This window comes from Scyliorhinus torazame, chromosome 22 (genome assembly GCF_047496885.1).
Source record: "Scyliorhinus torazame isolate Kashiwa2021f chromosome 22, sScyTor2.1, whole genome shotgun sequence".
NCBI lineage: Eukaryota > Metazoa > Chordata > Chondrichthyes > Carcharhiniformes > Scyliorhinidae > Scyliorhinus > Scyliorhinus torazame.
This window is the reverse complement of record NC_092728.1, coordinates 77,177,539-77,199,736: the sequence shown is the minus strand read 5'-3', so window position 1 is coordinate 77,199,736 and position 22,198 is coordinate 77,177,539. Positions and strand designations below refer to the sequence as shown.

Genomic DNA, 22,198 nt, shown 5'->3' with positions numbered 1-22,198 from the left:
AAAAATTGTGTTCTCTCCATCACAGACACACCAAAGAAAGTGAACAGCAGCCGACCAAACCACCTTCAACCGCTCCTACCAATATCATTAATCTTTCAAAATTACAGTAGCTTTTTAAAAAAATGATCAAGTCATTAGTAAAGCGGTTTTTGAAGTGTCACAGACAGGATATTTCTTTAATTCCACTGGAGTTTGTTATGAAAAGAAATGCATGGGGAGAGACGACATTTCCAGTCGTCCATTTTGGCTACACTTCAAAATGTCACAGCGCAAAGATGACAAACACTGCAGCTTGATAAACTTAGAAGTTAAAAACAATTCTACAGAAGATCCTTTGGAAGTCAGAAGCTAAATATTGCATTCCCATCATTTTAACTTATCCATAGTACCACAACCCTTCACATTCAGCGAAATGCTTATCATGCAAAGGCAGCTTCTTTCAAAGGCAGCAATTCTTCAAAACAAACTTCAACTGAAAGATCATGGACAAAACAAGAGTCAGAACAATAGTTGGGCTCAGTGACCCTGGTAAGAGTGGCCCCTGCTGGCTACTGTGTGTTTTGAGCTCAGTTCTGATGTGTTTGATTGGAAGACATACGTCTCTCACAATCATTCATGTGGTGGGATGCGACAATTTATACAATTCCATATTAAGGCTTAGATAGCGGTTGTTGTTTAGCCTATTTGGAAATGAATCAGGACATATAGACAGCCAGCCGATCAAATTAATTTTTTTTTAAAATATATATATTTATTAAAGTTTTTAACACCATTTTTCTCCCTTACAAACAATCCCCCCCCCCCCCCCCGTAACAAAATAAAGGAAACGAGAAATCGGGCGGAGCAAGATATATACCTGGCAAAATAGTATATTTACATAGCTTTGTACACTGGCTCTCTTCCGTACGTGCCAGTTTCCCCGACTCTTCATGTTATCTCTTGCTCATCACCCCCCCCCCCCCCCCAGGTTGCTGCTGCTGCTGACCGACCTTCCTCTAACGCTCCGCGAGATAGTCTAGGAACGGTTGCCACCGCCTGTAGAACCCCTGCGCAGACCCTCTCAAGGCGAACTTAATCCTCTCCAACTTTATGAACCCAGCCACATCGTTTATCCAGGCCTCCACGCTGGGGGGCTTTGCCTCCTTCCACATTAGCAAGATCCTTCGCCGGGCTACTAGGGACGCAAAGGCCAGAATATCGGCCTCTTTCGCCTCCTGCACTCCCGGTTCGTCCACTACTCCGAATATTGCTAGCCCCCAGCTTGGCTTGACCCGGACTTTCACCACCTGAGATATTGCTCCCGCCACTCCTCTCCAGAATCCCTCCAGTGCCGGGCATGACCAAAACATATGGACATGGTTCACCGGGCTCCCTGAGCACCTTCCACATCTGTCCTCTACCCCAAAGAACCTGCTCAACCTCGCCCCCGTCAAGTGAGCTCTGTGAACCACCTTAAATTGTATCAGGCTGAGCCTGGCACACGAGGAGGAGGAATTAACCCTACACAGGGCATCAGCCCACAGACCTTCCTCGATCTCCTCCCCCAGCTCCTCCTCCCATTTACCCTTCAACTCTTCTACCAGCACTTCCCCCTCTTCTTTCATCTCCTGGTGTATTGTCGACACCTTGACCTCCCCGACCCATGCACCTGAGATCACCCTGTCTTGAATTTCTTGTGCAGGGAGCAACGGGAATTCCCTCACCTGTCTCCTCACAAAAGCCCTCACCTGCATATATCTAAAGGCATTTCCCGGGGGTAACTCGAACTTCTCCTCCAGTGCCCCTAAGCTTGCAAACGTCCCGTCAATGAACAGGTCCCCCATTCTTCTAATCCCCGCCCGATGCCAGCTCTGGAACCCCGTCCATCTTCCCCGGAACAAACTGGTGGTTACCTCTGATCGGGGACCATACCGATGCTCCCATTGCGTCCCGGTGCCATCTCCACTGGCCCCAGATCCTTAACATTGCCGCCACCACCGGGCTCATGGTATACTTGGTCGGCGAGAGCAGCAGCGGTGCCGTCACCAGCGCCCCCAAGCTCGTTCCTTTACAGGACGCCATCTCCATCCTCTTCCATGCCGCCCCCTCTCCCTCCATAACCCACTTGCGGATCATCGCCACATTTGCTGCCCAGTAGTAGCTCCCTAGATTTGGCAGCGCCAACCCTCCTCGGTCCCTACTGCGTTCCAGGAACCCTCTCCTTACCCTCGGGGTCTTATTCGCCCACACAAACCCCATAATACTCCTACCTACTCTCTTAAAAAAGGCCTTGGTGATCACGATGGGGAGGCACTGAAACACAAACAGAAACCTCGGGGGGACCACCGTTTTGACCGACTGCACTCTACCCGCCAGCGAGAGCGGTAACATGTCCCATCTTTTGAAGTCCCCCTCCATTTGCTCCACCAATCTCATCAGCTTCAGTTTATGTAGGGCCCCCCAACCTCTGGCTATCTGGATCCCCAGATACCAAAAGCTCCCCTCCGCCCACCTCAGCGGTAGGTCCTCTATCCCTCTTTCCTGGTCCCCTGCCTGTAATACGAAGAGCTCACTCTTCCCTACATTGAGCTTATAGCCCGAAAACTCCCCAAACTCCCTTAGAGTCTGCATGACCTCCACCATCCCCTCCATTGGGTCAGCCACGTACAGCAACAGGTCATCCGCATATAGCGACACCCGATGCTCTTCTCCCCCTCAGACCACCACCCTCCATTTATTAGACTCCCTCAATGACATGGCCAATGGTTCGATCGCCAATGCGAACAACAGGGGGGACAGGGGGCACCCCTGTCTCGTCCCCCGGTACAGTCGAAAGTACTCCGACCTCCGCCGGTTCATCACTACACTCGCCACCGGGGCTCTGTAAAGGAGCTTAACCCAACTAATAAAACCTCCCCCGAACCCAAACCTACGCAGCGCCTCCCAGATGTACTCCCACTCTACTCGGTCAAAGGCCTTCTCCGGGTCCATAGCTGCCACTATCTCCGCCTCTCCCTCCTCCGATGGCATCATCATCACGTTTAAAAGCCGCCGCACGTTTGTGTTTAATTGCCTGCCCTTTACAAATCCCGTCTGGTCTTCATGAATCACCCCCGGGACACAGTCCTCGATCCTCGTGGCCAGCACTTTTGCATCCACATTGAGGAGCGAGATCGGCCTGTACGATCCACATTGCAGTGGGTCCTTGTCCCGCTTTTAGTTCAAAGAAATTGTCGCTTCCGACATTGTCGGGGGCAGGGTCCCCTCCTCTCTTGCCTCGTTAAAGGTCCTCACTAGTAACGGGACCAACAGGTCTACATGCTTCCTGTAGAACTCCACCGGGAACCCGTCCGGTCCCGGGGCCTTCCCCGCCTGCATGCTCCCCAAACCCTTGCTCAGCTCCTCCAACCCAATTGGTGTCCCCAAGCCAGCCACCTCCTGCTCTTCCACCCTCGGGAATCTCAGTTGGTCTAGGAATCGTCTCATCCCCTCTTCCCCCGCTGGGGACTGGGATCTGTACAGCTCTTCATAGAAGGCCTTAAATACCTTGTTTATTTTCGTCGCACTCCAAACCGTGGCTCCCCTTCCATCCTTGACTCCCCCTATTTCCCTCGCTGCCATCCTCTTACGGAGCTGGTGCCCCAGCATCCGACTAGCCTTTTCCCCATACTCGTAGATCGCCCCCTGCGCTTTCCTCCACTGTGCCTCCGCCTTCCCTGTGGTCAACAGGTCAAACTCCGTCTGGAGCCGTCGTCTTTCCCCAAGTAATCTTTCCTCCGGGGCCTCTGCGTATCTCCTGTCCACTCTCAAAATCTCCCCCACTAACCTCTCCCTTTCCATGCCCTCTGTCTTCTCGCTATGAGCCCTAATGGAGATTAGCTCTCCCCTGATCACCGCCTCCCATACCACCCCCACCTGCACCTCCCCGTTGTCATTGGCCTCCGGATACACCCCCTCACCTTCCCACACACCACCTCGTCCGCCAGCAGTCTCACATCCAGCCGCCACAGCGGGCGTTGGTCCCTCTCCTCTCCCAGCCCCAGTTCCACCCAGTGCGGGGCATGGTCCGAATTGGCTATGGCCGAATACTCCGTCCCCTCCACCCTCGGGATGAGCGCCCTGCCCAGAACAAAAAAAATCTATCCGGGAGTAGGCTTTGTGTACATGGGAGAAGAAATAAAATTCCCTGGCCAGCGGCCTTGCAAACCGCCATGGGTCCACTCCCCCCATCTGATCCATAAACCCCCTAAGTACCTTGGCCGCCGCCGGCCTCTTTCCAGTCCGTGATTTGGAGCGGTCCAGTGCTGGATCAAACACTGTATTGAAGTCCCCTCCCATTATCAGGCCTCCTATCTCCAGGTCCGGAATGCGCCCCAACATGCGCTTCATGAATCCTGCATCATCCCAGTTCGGGGCGTATACGTTTACCAACATCACCCACGTCCCTTGCAGCCTACCGCTCACCATTACATATCGCCCTCCATTGTCCACTACAATAGTCTTGGCCTCAAATGACACCCGCTTTCCCACCAATATTGCCACCCCTCTATTCTTCGCGTCCAGTCCCGAGTGGAATACCGGTCCTACCCATCCCTTTCTTAACCTGACTTGGTCCGCCACCTTCAGGTGTGTGTCTTGGAGCATGACCACGTCTGCCTTCAGTCCCTTTAAGTGCGCGAACACTCGAGCCCTCCAAATTCATTTTAAGTACAAGCTAAAAATCTATCTTGTATATCAGCAGCAAATGTGACTGATTGCCTTACAAATAATGATATCCTTTTGTACCTCTCATGGCATAGTGGACTAGTAATCCAGAGGCTCAGACTAATGCTCTGAGGTCTTGGCTTCAAATTCCACCATGGCAACTGGTGGAATGTAAATTCAATTTATAAAATCGGGAATTAAAAGCCAGTCTCTGGGCAACACGGTGGCTCAATGGTCAGCACTGCTGCCTCACGGCACCGAGGTCGCAGGTTCGATCCCGGCTCTCTGTCACTGTCTGTGTGGAGTTTGCACGTTTTCCACATGCTTGCGTGGGTTTCACCCCCACAACCCAAAGATGTGCGGTGTAGGTGGATTGGTCACGCTAAATTGCTCCTTAATTGGAAAAAATGAATTGGGTACTCTAAATTTATATTTTTTAAAAAGCCAGTCTCAATAACGGAGACCATGAAAGTATCACAGGATAAAGTTGATTGTTGCAAAAACCCATCTGGCTCACTAGCGTCCTTTAGGGAAGGAAATCTTCCATCCTTGTCTGACATACATGTGACTTTTAATTATTCTTTGAAATGGTCTAGCAAGTCACACAGTTGGAGGGCAATTAGGGATGGACAACAAATCAGCGTTGCCAGCAATACCCACAACCCATGAAAGAATAAATATAGGACAATGGGGTATTTTTATTTAAACAGTTTATTGCAGTTCGAGCAAGAAAGGGAATTAAAAAGACTTGAAGTGGAGATGAAGCAGAGAGAAATGGAGATTAAGCAAAAGGCAATGGAGATGGAAATGGAGAGAGAAGAAAGAGAAAAAGAAAAAGGGAGAGAGATTTCCAGCTTAGGGTACAAGAAATGAGTCTTCAGCTGCCAGAGCGGTGCCTAGTCCTAGAACCAGTGGTGAAAAGTTTAAATTTATACATTCTTTCCCAAAATTCAAAGAGAAGGAAGTCGAAACGTTCTTTAGGGCTTTCGAGAAAATAGAAATCCAAATGGAATGGCAGTAAAGTGGTCATTACCGGTGCAGAGTAAATTAATGGGACAGGCATAGAAGTTTATGCTGCCTTGTCAGAGCAGGAGTCTCAGGATTATGAGGCGGTGAAAAAGGCTATTCCGGATGCATACAAATTGGTTCCTGAGGCATATCGGCAAACATTTTGGAATTTAAGATGCCGGGACAGACTTATGCAGAGTTTGAAAGGGTTAAGCAGAACAATTTTAATAGATGGGTACGAGCACTGGGAGTTGAGACTAGCTATGAGACTCTAAGAGAGGTCATTCTCTTAGAGGAGTTTAAGAATTCCTTACCTTTTATAATAAGAACCCATGTTGAAGACCACAGGGTACAAGCTGCTGGGCAAGCGGCAATTAAGGCTGAAGATTATGAGCTATTCCATAAATTTAAACATTAGCTCCATCACCCCCATAATTTTTGAAAAGGATAGGAAGTGGGCGAGTGAGTGAACGGCAGGTAGCCAAGGTAGAGAATGGATATCTGGGAAGGCCTAGAGATCTCCTCCTCAGGTCAGAAAGGAAGATACTGGGGGTGGAAGTGAGACTTGAAAGTCTAGGTGTTACAATTGTAATAAGATGGGAAACGTTCGGTCAGCATGTTGGAAGCTGCAAGGAAAGCCCATGGGACTTGTGGGGTTTCATAGGGAGGATTCAGAAAAGGGAGCCGAAGTGAAGAATACTACAGCGCAGACTGCAACGTTAACTGTACTCAGGAGACCGGAGGTGAACACTGCTGTGAAAGTAGGTGTGGGGAATGAGGCAAATGAGAGATGTCAGTTTTGTGCATAAGGGGAAGGTCACCCAATTTTCCACAACAGAAGAAGCCAAATCCATAACAATTTTAAGAGATACAGGGGCTACTCAGACTCTAGTGCTGGAGAAGGATTTGGCTTTCCCGCCAGAAAGCTCAGTGGAAGCGGAGGTATTTGTGAGTGGGATAGGTGGAAGTTGTATCCCGGTTTTATTACATAAAGTGCAATTGGTGTGTGATTCAGTGTCAGGTCCAGTAGCTGTTGGAGTGGTTAAGGAATTTCCAGTCTAAGGAGTCAACTTACTTTTACGGAATGATTTAGCGGGAGTGAAGGTTGTAGCCTCACCCATGATTACAGAGAGTACGAAAGAGGTACTGCAGTTAGCACACGAGATGCCAGCAGTAGGGAATGTGGGAGTTAGGAAAGCCCATTGGGCAGCAGACAACTCAGTGAAAGAGATGTTGACACCTGTTGATCACATGTCAAATGACAGTGGTAATAAGGAACAGCTCCTGTGCAGTTTAGGATCGAAGGTGACCCCAAGGATGAACAATCAGACAAGGGTCTTGACTTTGATGATGTGGTCGGGAAAGTTTTTACGAGAGTGGTGGTAGAGGGGAAGAGTCCGACGAAAGTTTGACTTCAATTTCGGTTCCAATTATGAGGTAATGGTAAATAGTTGTTGCAGGAATGATGGCAAGGAGGAAGAGTCGGATGAGAGTCTTGACTTTGATTTCAATTTGGACTATGAAGTGATGATAACTAGATGTTACCAAAGAGACCGGTCACTAATTGATCGACGATTGTAGGGAAACACCGGTGGGCACTCTGCTAACTACCCATGGTATGGACCTCAAATCTTTTGAACCACGAAGGCCACGACAGTCTTGTCTAAAACCATAGAGATTGGCTCAGTTGGAGACTGAGGAACAATGTATATTGGACATGTTGCAGAAACAAGCAAAACAATTGTGATCCACAGAACACCAAGGAGAGTCTGGGAGATCCACGGCCATGTTGGAGGACGAATCGGTGCTGGTTGCTCTGGACTTTTCCAAACTGTTTTTCCGTTGCATTTAGAGACACATTTAAACACGGAACAAAAAAATTGCCGTTCGGCCCATCAATGACTGATATGTTTCTTATCCCAATTTCTTGCCTTCTCCCCATAACTCCTTATTCCCTTATTAGTCAAGAGTTTGTTGGAGTTTTTTTTTTTTGCAACAGTTCAATGTGAAAATTGTACATATTCCTGGAATTGATAACGTGATAGCTGATCCTCTGTCACGTGTTTGATTGCTAATGTATATTGGGGGGGGAAATGGGACTTGTATAATGAGGGCTAATTTAGGTAGGTATGTGTTGGCGTTGTATGCCTTCCTTACCTTGTAATAAAACTTCCATGACCTGACATTTCATTGTTTTAACGGGGATGTATGTAAGGATCCTCCTATTAAAACCAGGATTCCCTCCCTTTATTTTTCTGTTATTCTTTGCTATTATACCTTTTGTGCCTGAACGGTTGCTAAGATTTATGCCTTTCGGATGGACTGCACTTTTAATTTTTTTTAACAAAACGGGACCCCCCCCCCCCCCACCCCCCCAGCAGGCATGCTATTTGGTCTGATTTCTGGACACCCCCTGTGAGTTGCGCTATTTGGTTAGGTCCAGTGAGGATATGTTTTGATGGACATGGCTGACAGCCAATTGGCTACTTTGATTTCCCGGGATTGGACTGGCTCTCAATAATGATTGTTGATGGTGTTCCAGAATGTTCCGCCGAACTCAGACAGGCTTCATTTTGTAGAGTGAAGCACATTTTTTATTATTAAGATGGTAGAAGACCCACAGGTCTCATTTCTCTCTCTCTCCTGAGGACTTCTCTAAGCTCCTGAAGAACAGGCCTCTCTCTCCACAGCCAGTTAAAGCTGCATGAAAATCAAATCCAACTGGTGGTTTTCAACACTCTGCGTCCTGAGAAAATGACCGACTACAAGGACGTCATTATCAGCAATAAAGAACACATCTCTCTGACTCCCATATTTTAAATTGCTATCATTTTTCCCCTTTCCCTTACTCTGTGTGCACCTATCTTATATGTGCTTGGGTAGAGGGTGGGATGGTCAAAGAGGAAAGAAACAGTTTAACAGGCCATTATTCTATGTTTTAAATCTTTTGTTGTAGTAAATAAACAGTTATTGTGTTTTTACTTACAAATCTGGTGTCTGTAAGTCACTGGAGTAGTTTAGGGCCAAAGATCTCGAAAGGTTTATAAGAATTATTGGCTAATTCACTTATTTTGCGACTCCCGGTCAAGGGAGGCTGGAATTGACCGCGTCCTAGCCCAGGTTGTTGTAACAATTGGTTTGACATACCAAATTTCAGGAAGTATGAAAAAAATCAAAGGTTCTGATCACTGTCCAGCAACTTTATTCAAAGGTACACCACTTGATGAAATATCACGAACAGGACTGAGCTCTGCTGACCCTGTCCTCATGAAGAACAGTCACATTTTACCAGCAAAAAAATAAATTGGTAGAACAAAGCAAAACACAACAAATTTCAAAACTTTGAAACTCATTGCTACAGTGAAGTAGCTGAGGGTGCAACTATACCAACACTGCAAATCAGTTTCCTTTTTACCGTAATACAAAGATGACAGTATAACTTTAGACACATTCAGGATCAAGTTAAAAACATTAGTGCAAGCCATACTCAGAGGCCACCTCACAGAATCACTGAATAATACAGTGCTGAAGAGGCCCACCAGTTCAGCTTAGCATCATGGAGATTAAGTCCAGTGCAGCATCAAACAATATTTTAAAAATAAATACATTCTATACACCTCCTGAGCACTTCAGAAATTTAAGCAGAATCTTTCATTCTTTGAGAAATCGGACTTTTTCAGGTGATTGAGATCCTTCCTTCACGAGATCCCTTCCTTCACTCGTCCCCCCCTTCCTTTTCCAGGAGCCATCATGAAAGAGGAAGATCCGTGCATTAAGTACTTGTTTTTTTTAAATACATTTGGAGTATCCAATTCTTTTTTTCCCAATTAAAGGGTAATTAAGCGTGGCCACGTCATCTACCCTGCACATCTTTGGGTTGTGGGGGTGAGACCCACGCAGACACCTTACAGACAGTCACCCGGGGCCGGGATTGAACCCGGGTCCTTCGTGCTGTGAGGCAGCAGTGCTAACCACTGCGCCACCGTGCTGCCCTGCATTAAAGTACTTGTGTATAACAATTGCAAACTGATGAAGAATTGCGATTTAATTCTATCGAAAATGATTCTTCTGAAGACAGAAATTAGTTTACTGAGACCATATTAGCTGTGGCTGATTTGGTAGCATTCTCACCTCCAAGTCAGAAGGTTGTGGGTTAAAGTCCTATCTCAGAACCTGAACACAAAAATCTGGGTCAATGCAACAGTGCAGTGCAGGCGGAGTGCCACACTGGTGGATATGTTGCCTTTCAGATGAGATGCGAAACTAAGATTCTGTCTGCTCTTTCAGATGGATGCAATACATTCCATGGCATTGTTTCAAAAAGCAGCAGGAAAAGTTATCGCAATGTCCCAGCTAATATTTATTCCTCAAACAAATTATATGGTCATTATGTTACTGCGGTTTGAGTGAGCTTGCTGTCCTCAAATTGGCTGGCGTGCTTCTTACAACAGTGACTGCTCTCCAAAAATACTTAATTGACTATAGCGCGTTGTGGGGACATCCTGAAGTCATGAAAGATGCTAAATAAATGTGAGTCTTTCAAAATAATCATTTTCAACAGAACCAGCACAATTCTATTCCTGCAACTGAATGCCAACCTTACTTTTGTTCCTCTTACTTTACAAAATATTTTACTTGGCTTCAATTACTTTTGTTAAACATGGAAAAGATATTTATGAGACTGATTTATATTTCGATCTCTCTGAAAATGGTCAAATTTACAGATGGCCAATGTCACGCCTCTCACTTGAAGGAGCAAAGAGTAGAAAGTAAAGTGCCCATTACAAAAATATGCCAGTGCAAGAGGGAACTGTTGCTATGGGATACGGGTTACATAATGACTATACAAATCCCAGGAATGGAATGTAATCATTAGTAAAAATACAAGAATCATAAGACCCACATAATTAACCCTACCTTCCTCTCTCCGCAGATGCTATCTGACCTGAATGTTTGCAGCACTTCACATTCTTATTTCTAGCATTTACAATACTTTGCATATATATCAATCAGGACTATTTGCATTATCGTATAAGGCAGAAATAGAGCAAGTGACCATGACTTAGGGAGTTCACAGCTTGCAATTGTGACTACTGAAGGTTATGAAGTGGGAAAGTGGAATGCTGGCACTCCAGACTACATGCTGTACTATGACTGCAAAATACGAACAGGCTGCAATCCAAATGAGTGAAAGCACGCCAATCTACTGCTCATTTCCACCCATCAGCTTGAGGTGCACAAAAAACTGCCCTCAACCCCTTCCTGTCTCCAAATAAGAGAACAGCTTCAATCAGACAGATGCATTAACTGAGGGCTTCATATACTTGATCTCTTTCATAAAATTTAAATACTTTGCAATTCAAATTGTTTGCTATGTTGTCAGAACTTTGGTCACTGCCTGCTTATCCAGTATACACTGGACCCACCCAACATTTCCAGACCTAGCTAGGGCACTTGTCCAAACTGGATTATCAGATCTCAGTCAAGCTGCAGTTGGGGCTCAGAGCTCTAAAGGTGACCCAGTATTTTGAAGCTAGGGTTCCTATTTATTTACCCCTCCCGGGAAAGACTGCATGTAGGGACAATGGGACAGGAACAGAGAGAGCTGTAATGCCCACCATTGTTGATAACTCCACAAACACACTAACATACAGGGTAAGAATCAGAATTAAGGGTGAGGTACTGGCGTGATATTGACAGCTATAAATCAGAACCTCAATGAGTGAAATCACATTCACAAGTGAAGTAAAAAATAAGCTGTTCTTGTTCAAGATTGTCTGGACTTCTGGTTTGCATTAAGTTCTACTCACAAACATTTCACAGGTTTTCAAATACGTACCAACAGGTTTGAGTAATACCTGCCCAACCTAGTAATTAAAAGGAGTGTTGAAGTCTGGACTACAGGGACCTGAAATCTAGGACAAACTTGCCATATTTATAAACAAAGTAACTCTTTTTGATGAAAAATGCTAAAAGTAATTCTCCCTTCACTAAAGCTTGACACCAATAATAAAGACACTTTACAAAATTAACAAGTACATTTAGTCAGATTATGATCCTATAATTAGCTGATACAAGGTCTCTGAGCATAGCTAGTATTTGAGAAACTGGATAAAAATATTAGCGTCAATGCCTATTAATCACAAAGAGAGAAAGAACTTTGTGCATCCCAAAGCACTTCACAGTCACTTATGTAGAGCACTTTTTGAAAAATTGTCATTGTTGTACACAATTTCAACACAAACAGCAGCAAGGTTTGGATAATAACTATTAATACCAGTTGTGTAATAAATATTGCCAACACACCAGGAAGAACTCCCCAGTTTTTCTTCAATAATGCTATGGGGATCTTTTTCATCCACCTTAGAGGCAAGCAAGGTTAGTGTTCCATTATTGCTGCATTGAAATGTCACCGTGGATTAGGTGAAGTCTCGTGAATGGGACTTGAACCAACAGCCTCCTAACTCCAAGGCTATTTACCAGTGAGCCATGGTGATGCACTCATACTTATGTCAAGAAAATGAAAATAAATATTGTTCTATTGATAAGGTGGAAATTTTGACTTACTATACCAAGAGAGAAAATAGACCATGCCACTAAAAGAGAGCAGGAAATATAAATAACCTGAGTGTTATAGAGAAAATATACACTCACAAGAATAATGAAAATTAATTTACCCAATTGAGAAACGTACCAACCACAAACAAAAAAATACTTTCCTAAACTATATACTGTTGAACTGCCTTCGATATTGCTAATAATCTGACTTCATATGTATTGCAAAATGAATAAACCTGTTCTACATGCTCTGAATTTCCACAGGTATACAGACAGCACTTTACAGGGAACAAATTTTAGCATCCAAGCAATTTTCTTTATCCGTACTTCACATACATTTTATGAAGTAGCATATTCATTAATTGTACAAATTTATTTTAAATGGAGTTAAATTTTAAATCTCTGCTTCATAACTGAAACACCAGTTTGTCCGAAACCGCATTCGTTAACCTACAGCAAGGCATTATCAATAGAAGCCTGCACCCAGTTAATAGCAGAGTGAGAAAGCTCATCTGCTGATTTTCCAACTTTCACTTTAAATATTTGGAAGCTGTTGGCCTCTCTTTAGTACTTCCTCGAACAAAGCAACTGAGACCAGAGATTCCAGAGTGCTAACAGAGGTAAACTTGTATGTTTCCAAATTACAAGGTGGTACATTGGAACATTAAAATTCTGCACTCTCAGATTAGAGTTTTAAGTACTTTTACCTCTTAAATAAGCGGTTTCACATTAAAATCAAAAGATCCTCATCCTGCTATTTGTATCATATAAGCAAGAAGCATACTCTTCATCAAATATCAATGTCTGATTCAGCCCCCCAAAAATTAAGAACCTATTAACTTTACAATTCTCAATATTCATTGTAAATTAGATAAAATTTGGCTAATTATCCCCAACATCGTTATAAGCCATTATCAAATTGGCAAATTCCAACAACAATTGCAACTGTGTTGCAAATACAATATCTATTTCATCGTCATGTTCATTGTTTTTGAGGAACTGTTTAGTTCTGGGAAGGTTATTATTGCAAGGGTAATTAAAATGCTGGGTCTTAGTGACTGCCAGAACATCTAAAGAAATGGAAGTTCTAAAGGGTACCCATATTTGTTTATTAATTGAGTCATAATAGAAGAGATAGAACTATAAAACAGCAGGTGGGCTTAGCTGGAGAAGTTATAACTCGGGAATAAATAGTTTGAAAGTCAGCCCAGAGCAGGCTACATTGCTATGTGTGGGTGGAGTTTAGGAAGGCTCTCTGGCTTCAGTTTATCCAGGTGTTCACTGGGAGAGATTTTTAGTTGCAGTTTGAAACTTTGGTTTGATTAATAATAATAATCTTTATTATTGTTACAAGTAGGCTTACATTAATACTGCAATGAAGTACTGTGAAAATTCCCTAATCGCCGCACTCCGGCGCCTGTTCGGGTACACGAAGGGAGAATTCAGAATGTCCAATTCACCCAAGAAGTACGCCTTTCGGGACTTGCAGGAGAAACCGGAGCACCCGGAGAAAACCCCCACAGACACAGGGAGAACATACAAACTCCGCACGAATCAAACCCGAGACCCTGGCGCTATGAGGCAACTGTGCTACCCACTGTGCTACCGTGCCGCCCAGGTTTTGCAGCTCAGAGAGGTTGGATAGACCTACACTGTAAGCCAAATAAAACACTAACTTTGTCATTGCCCACATGGAAGGCAGGTGAAGCTTAATCTCAGTTTAAAGTTTCAATAGTGAGAAACTGGAAGCTTGCCCAGTTTGAAGCTAGTAGGAGAATCTACTGTAGGCCCAGCAGATTAGCTTGGAAGTACTAGAAAAGGAACCAGAACAAGGCATTGAGGCCTCCACAATCAATAAATGGTACTGCTTTACCTCTGAGAATACCTGGAACTGAGAACTCTCCAAAGGACTTGGGGGAGGGGGAGGGGGGGGGAGGGGGGGAGGGGGGGGAGGGGGGGGAGGGGGGGGAGGGGGAGGGGGGGAGGGGGGGGAGGGGGGGAGGGGGGGAGGGGGGGGAGGGGGGGGAGGGGGGGGGAGAGTAAGAAGTTAAAGTTAACATAATAGCACTTGTTTTGCTTAATTATTTACAAAAGTTTGTTTTTAAAAAGTAAAATCTTATGGCATAGTTTTATTGGTTCAAACCAAGATTTATTTTCAAATGTTTACGGTCTCTAACCAATTATAACAAATGACAAAAGAAATTAAATACAACCAATACTGTATAAATACACATCTGACAAAATATATTCCACATTTCAGTAGTTTCTGGTGTGTAGACTACATATCTACACATCCATGGCTTCAAAGGCAATTCAGAATAAAGAACTGCCTTGCTATGCATAAGAGTTTACCTGAGGAAACATTTCTCCTCTATTTGCGTTACACATTTTGCAGATGTCACCTCTTGATTTCGATTTACTGTTCATCTCTAAAATCTGATCTCCCAATCAAAATTTCCATAACTCACTGACCAAAAATCAGATCTTCAGATACACACCTGCGGTATCCATAATATCTGGACTTTGACAATGACTTCAGCTGTTTTAGTAACAGACTGGGTCCACTGCAAAAAATGGTCATGCAATCTGTGCTGCAAATGGAATTAGAAAATTAAATTACAGAATTCAATACCTGTCTGATTTTAAAGATGTGGTTCATGTTACAAGGGTGCTGTAGTACTTCAAACACCAAAGCCCAGAAAAATATTGCCTCTAAACCGTGTTTGCCTCTTAACTTTACCTTGCTCGTCATTACTTTAAACATGTAATTTCACTTTCTTGATTGTATTCTTATAATGTTCATAACAAGAACTGATTTCTCCAAATTTACCCTGGCTTATTGGAAAGATTATTCTTCTCCTGTTTATGATACAAGAAAAGCTTTTTAAAAAACTCAAAAAATACTGAAATTGGTCATAAAAGCAGACTTTAATAAAAAGTTCCTCAACTAATCACACTCAAAAGTGACTTGATAGACCAACAATCTACAATCCCTGGCAATAACTAAATAGTTACCACTTAAAACAAAATTTCCGTCAACAATGAGACAATTTTAATGTCCAGTTTTCTGTCTCCTACCTTATAAATCAGGCAACCAGCACAGCTAAATTAGGGGGCCTCTCAGATGCCTTATCCATGTTGGGTCTATTTCGGGCACAGGTTGAAATTGTCACCCAACATATTTATCATCCTGAGGAAAATACATGGGGCTGGATTCTCCGATTCTGCGGTTATGTCCGGAAGATCGGTCTGGTCTTATGATCATAAAGTCGGCGACCCCGCACTGATCCTCCGTCCGGTTGGGAGCTAGCAGCTGCGCAGCATAATGGCCGGGTCCGTGGCCACGCATGCATACAGCGGTGGCCATGCCATGCAACATGGCGCCAGCGGCGCGCAGACCCATTCGGCCAAAAACTGCCCCCTGTAACCAGCTTTGCCAACCCCGGACCACCCCCCCCCCCCCACCAAATACCCCCTACCAGCGGAACTGCTCCGATCCAGACTGTGGCGGCGCTGGACTCTCCACAGCCGCCACGCGAAGTCCCCGAATGGTGGTCGCACATGCCCCATGCCATCGGAGACTCAGCCCTTCGGGGGAGGGCCTCAAGTGATGTCCTGAGGCAGTCCATAGGGTGTGCAGCATACTCCCCGAGCATGCCATTTTTGAGGTGGTGGAGCATTGCAAAAATGGTGCCACCCCACCCCCCCCCCCCCCCCCCCCCCGATTCCGGCGTAAACAGGGATTCTCCTGCCGATCGCCAATCGTGATTTCGGCATCAGTGATCAGAGAATCCCGCCCATGGTTTTAGGCATTTTCCTTATGCCTGGTTAAAAAAGAAAGCTCTGAGAAATATAAACAAGTCATTCACATCTGGTATCAAATAAAATTAAAATTATTAGGTTTCGATCAAAAATACTGAAATGTAAGTGTGATTTTAATTTCCACAGAATAGCCAGTTGTTAGTTTTCCAGATATACAATAATTTTTTTTTTTAAACTTAAAATAGTTACATCCTCTTGCAGTATATTATTCTGTCGCCAATCCAAACGTTTTATCCATAAACTTAATACAACAATTGATCACTTTAACCAGGAGGACTACACCCTCACATTGTTAATGGTGGCATCTCACACTGTACAAATAAAGCTACGGTATCAGATCACCCAGCACTCTCAGGTAAAATGAAATATGCCCTTTAACTTTGCTGGCTAATTTCAGCAACATATTTAATTTATTATACAGTTATTCCAAATCATGGAATGACAAGCACGCTTTCAGCATACGGCAGGTCTTAAACAATCTGAAAACTGAGATGCAAATGCTGACCCCCTTACATCATTGTTAGCCAATAGGAAAGAAGCATGAAAACAAAACAGTGATGTGGAACAGAACAAAAAAATATAGACCCTGAAAAATCAGGATGAAACATCTGTGAAGATAACAGCCAACAAAAACAGCAAGACATTGATTAGCAAGCAACTAATTCAATTTCGCGTTGAAATAGCCAAGTGCTGCCTATTAGAGACAGCCAGCAGAGCAAGCTGGGAGCTGTAGTTCTGTTATATTCCGCACATTCATAATCAATGCAGAAACTTGCCCAGAATTGCACTGGATTATGTAGGCCAGAATAAAGGAAAAATTACTTTCACTTGCAGGGACAAACACAAAAACAAAGCGTTGTGCATCCCACACAATTCTTTTAAATGCTTACATTAGTGTAAAGATTTTCAAAAATGTGAAAGGTTTATAAGGGGAAAAAGCTATCTTTACCTGAGAGCACCAAAGGGTTGGGAGGGTGATGGGGGAATGGGATGGGGGGGGGGGGGGAAGGTGGCACAGGAAAGGGCAGTGGGAGGGGACACGAGGGGGCAGTGGGAGGGGGCACGAGGGGGCAGTGGGAGGGGGCACGAGGGGGCAGTGGGAGGAGGCACGAGGGGGCAGTGGGAGGGGGCACAGGAAAGGGCAGTGGGAGGGGACACGAGGGGGCAGTGGGAGGGGGCACGAGGGGGCAGTGGGAGGGGGCACGAGGGGGCAGTGGGAGGGGGCACGAGAGGGCAGTGGGGGGGCACGGGGAGGGCAGTGGGGGGGCACGGGGAGGGCAGTGGGGGGGCAGTGGGAGGGCAGTGGGGGGGCAGGGGGAGGGCAGTGGGGGGGGCACGGGGAGGGCAGTGGGGGGGGGGCACGGGGAGGGCAGTGGGGGGGCCACGGGGAGGGCAGTGGGGGGGCCACGGGGAGGGCAGTGGGGGGCCACGGGGAGGGCAGTGGGGGGCCACGGGGAGGGCAGTGGGGGGCCACGGGGAGGGCAGTGGGGGGCCACGGGGAGGGCAGTGGGGGGCCACGGGGAGGGCAGTGGGGGGCCACGGGGAGGGCAGTGGGGGGCACGGGGAGGGCAGTGGGGGGCACGGGGAGGGCAGTGGGGGGCACGGGGAGGGCAGTGGGGGGCACGGGGAGGGCAGTGGGGGGCACGGGGAGGGCAGTGGGGGGGCACGGGGAGGGCAGTGGGGTGCACGGGGAGGGCAGTGGGGGGGGCACGGGGAGGGCAGTGGGGGGGCACGGGGAGGGCAGTGGGGGGGCACGGGGAGGGCAGTGGGGGGGCACGGGGAGGGCAGTGGGGGGGCACGGGGAGGGCAGTGGGGGGGCACGGGGAGGGCAGTGGGGGGGCACGGGGAGGGCAGTGGGGGGGCACGGGGAGGGCAGTGGGGGGGCACGGGGAGGGCAGTGGGGGGGCACAGGGAGGGCAGTGGGGGGCACGGGGAGGGCAGTGGGGGGCCACGGGGAGGGCAGTGGGGGGGGGGCACGGGGAGGGCTGGGGGATCGTCGACGTTCTCCAGTTATTATTGCAGTTAAAGTGACATGCACAGTGCTAGGGCCGGGGTGGGTGACCCGGGCTCTCCCGCCCCCCCCCGCAGACCCTCCAGCATCAGCGGGACAGAGCAAGCATCTCGCCCACCTCGACATCGCAGAGCCGCCAGGGCCTCGCTCCGCCTGAGCGGAGAAAGGGACACACAACAAGTGGGGACTTGGTCGCTGCTCCCTCCTCCTTTCGGCGTAGAGTCGGTCTCAGTTTTCGGGCTCCGGGGTTGCGGATCCGCTCGCTGTGGAAAAAGTAAACAAGCGCCGGAGCCTCTCTTACCCGCTGCAGCTTCCCAGCGACGTCATTCGCACCCTTACGGGCCCCCCGGGCAGTGCGCCTGCGCCCTCACCAAACCTTCCCTGGGCAGTGCGCCTGCGCCCTCACCGAACCTTCCCCGGAACTGCGCCTGCGCCCTCACCGAACCTTCCCCGGAACTGCGCCTGCGCCCCCACCACACCTTCCCCCGAACTACCCCTGCGCCTGCGCCCTCACCAAACCTTCCCCGGAACTGCGCCTGCGCCCCCAGCAGACCGTCCCCGGAACTGCGCCTGCGCCCCCACCAAAGTTTCCCGGGAAATGCGCCTACGCCTCTACCAAAACATCCCCGGTACTGCACCTGCGCCCACTCAAGATCCACTCTGGTCTGACCAACCATTAGCCCATTGTGGAGTGGACTCGATGGGCCGAATGGCCTTACTTCCGCTCTTATGGTCTTATGGAGTCTGATGGCCTCTTGTCAGCAAATTGAAGGATCATTGCATATTCAGTAGCATAATGGTTAGCACAGTTGCTTCACAGCGCCAGGATCCCAGGTTCGATTCCCGGCTGGGTCACTGGCTGTGCAGAGTCTTCAAGTTCTCCCCGTGTCTGCGTGGGTTTCCTCCGCTGCTCCGGTTTCGTCCCACAAGTCCCGAAAGATGTGCTGTTAGGTAATTTGGACATTCTGAATTGTCCCTCAATGTACCGAACAGGTGATGAGACAAGGGAATTTTCACAGTAACTTCATCGCAGTGTTAATGTAAGACTACTTGTCACAATAATAAAGATTATTGTTATTCATAGCGTGGCCCTACTCTTTTGTGTAAAAGGGAGTGGATAATCAAAAGTCTGAACAGCGATGAGGAGTTCAAATCTACACAGAACCATCTTTGAGGGTCTGGGCAGAGATTAGAGAGATCAAAGAATCCTGTTCGAACAAGAGGGGGCAGAAGGATTTTGAAAGTGACCAGGAGGTTATGAAAAGCTGCCTCAGTGACAGGTTTTCGGAAAGAGGTCTGAAGGAGCTGCACTAACAGCAGGAATATGTTCTGTAAATGCAAGTATCATTTTTGCCTGCCAGCATAAGTGGAGTTGAGAGCTGTATGTTCATTGTACGTGCTGGTAAATGGGAAATTGTGTGTTAAGGTGAAGAGATACATGTAATCTGTTCTTAGGTTTGAAGTTTAAATATGGTTTTTCTTTTGTTTTAATAAAGTTTTTTTTGTAAAAATAACCAAGCCGTATTTCTTATGCAATCACTCCTGGAGCGAATCAATCGTTTCGCACAGTCTTAAAAAAAAAATTAAGTTGCGATTCTGGCCCAGTATCTTAGCAACTGTTGGGATCTGACCAGGCGTCCATAACAAGGGACCCTGGCCTTGATGACCACTTGTATAGATGGGATGCTTGGGCTTGAAGAACAGGATGTGGCAGAGTGTAACTTTGTTTTCTGGAAGATGCATACATTTTACATTAAAATAACTACTGCCATCATGATGGTCTTCCAAAATCAATTTTAGTTTAATCTCTCAGGAGTTAAGATGTATTTTGGAAGAAATCTCTCAAAGATTGTGTGTGATATACCCTACACGAGATGTAACAAGTGAAGAGGGCAGATACCTCCACAACGTTGTGTTAACTCAACATTATTACAATTACACAGCTCTTCTTTTAGGCTTTTATTTGGTTGATGACAAAGTTGAAAAAGATTTATTTATTTTTGTTAGGAACTCCTGTCCCGCTGAGGAGGATTCAGGCCAATCCCCATCAAACAACCTGCTCTGGAAACTCTGCTCACATTTTGATAGCTATGACAAGGTCCACCACAGCAGCTGAGACAATCCACAACACTCTAAAACAATCAACAACATTCTAACTAAAACAATCCACACCATTAAAAAAAAACATCATTTCGCCCGATGTTAAGTGGTCTTTTACATAATTCTAGGGCCTGAATCTGGATTTTCATTTTCCTCAAAAACTAATCAGGAGCTGGATTCTCCGTTATTGGCACTGTGCGCCTGCGCCCGTGTCAAAACGGTGGAGCTCCACAGCAGAAAAACTGGCATGAAAGGGCCACAAATTTCTAGCCCTGCAGGGGGCTAGCAGGGACCCGGTGTAGATCTAGCAGCTTTTGCTGCAGATACGGGCCCCCGCAGTTCCGAGTCGGAGGCGGCGCATGCGCATAGCGGTGCCCTCCAGCAGCCGCGCTGTGCTCCATGGCAGTCTCGGACCGCGGAGCTGGACCCGAAAAATAACCCCCCCCCCCCCCCCCCGATCGGCCGCGCGCCCGACTCTCAACACCCGCACAATCATTTCCCGACCGCCTATAAGGCTCCCCCTGGCCTCCGATCGGCCCGCCCCCGACAAGGGCGGCTGTGGACTGAGTCCACAGCTGCCATGCAAGTATCCCGACCGGCTGGACTACATTAGATGCCCGCCGTCGGGACTTCGACCGGTCGGGGCGGAGAATGGTGGAGCGGACCTCTGGCAATGGCCCCAGGTAGGTCCTAGGCGGCGCTTTTCGGGGCCCGCAGAATCGAGGAACCTGCGCCGGTCCCGATTCTTTGCGGGAAAACTGATTCTCCGCCCCCACGCTGGCCGCGATTTCGGGGTCGATGTGCGGAAAATCCAGCCCCAGATCTTTCTTGGGCCATAGACTATCTGTGCACCCAGTTTTGTTGAAATCTGTCCATTAGTATTTGAGATATATTGTTTATAAACAGGAGGAAAAAATTACCTCTGCCTGCTTTCAGTGGTGGAGGTAATTAAATATCCATTCCCGAGGCAGCACGGTGGTGCAGTGGGTTATCACTGCGGTCTCAAGGCACCGAGGTCCCAGGTTCGATCCTGGCACTGGGTCACTGTCCTTGTGGAGTTTGCACATTCTCCCAGTGTTTGCGCGGGTTTCGCCCCCACAACTCAAAAAATGTGCAAGCTCGGTGGATTGGCCACACTAAATTGCCCCTTAATTGGAAAGAAAATGAATTGGATACTCTAAATTTAAAAAAAAGAAAAATATCCATTCCCCATAAATCAACCATGCAGAATGGATTGGATTAGATTTGTTTATTGTCACGTGTACCGAGGTACAGTGAAAAGTATTTTTCTGCGAGCTCAACAGATCATTAAGTACATGAGAAGAAAAGGGAATAAAAGAAAATACATAATAGGGCAACACAACATATACAATGTAACTACATAAGCACTGGCATCGGATTAAGCATACAGGGTGTAGTGTTAATGAAGTCAGTCCATAAGAGGGTCATTTAGGAGTTACATTTAAATTTACAGATATAGCCACAGATTCTGCTCATGTGTGCTAGCTGCTGTCATCCCAACAACCTTGGACATTGCCTCAAAGAAGGCTGTCCAGATACCGACAAGTCTGGGGCAGGCCCAGGAAATGTGGGTGTGGTTGGCCGGGCCTCCCTGGCACCGTTCACCTCCAAGAAGAGCCTGCTCATTTGGCTTTTGGTCAGATGTGCTCCAAGTACCACTTTCAGCTGCATTAGGCTTAGCCTGCGCATGTGGAGGTGGAGTTGACCCTGTGCAGTGCTTCGCTCCATAGTCCCCATCTTATTTAAACCTCTAGCTCTTCCTCCTATTTTTCTCTTGTCTCATCCAGAGGGGAGCATGCCTTCCCTAGTAGTCGCATAAATTACATTGTTATGTAATCTTCATGATTCCCACACTGATTAATCTTGGTCATGTATAATTATGCATTTTCCAAAAAAGCTCGTTACATTAATTAGCTTTATAAGACTACTAATATATGGACCATTTGTTTCAGCGCAATGTAAATTCATGGGAAATTAACAAATAGATGATTGTCG

At 46.9% G+C, this 22,198-nt stretch overlaps 1 protein-coding gene across 4 annotated transcripts in view; it reads right to left on the bottom strand.

Moving 5' to 3' along the window:
- rabgap1 (RAB GTPase activating protein 1) overlaps positions 1-18,483 on the bottom strand; it is a 286,948-nt gene extending 268,465 nt beyond the window's left edge. Inside the window, exon 1 of one of the 4 annotated variants that reach the window (XM_072488399.1) lies at positions 18,384-18,483. The gene's annotated coding sequence lies outside the window, so the exon portion shown is untranslated. Of the gene's footprint in view, positions 1-18,200; positions 18,357-18,383 lie in introns of those variants that run through there. The other 3 variants (XM_072488395.1, XM_072488396.1, XM_072488398.1) reach the window with 3 other exon arrangements.
- Between the last annotated feature and the right edge of the window lie 3,715 nt (positions 18,484-22,198).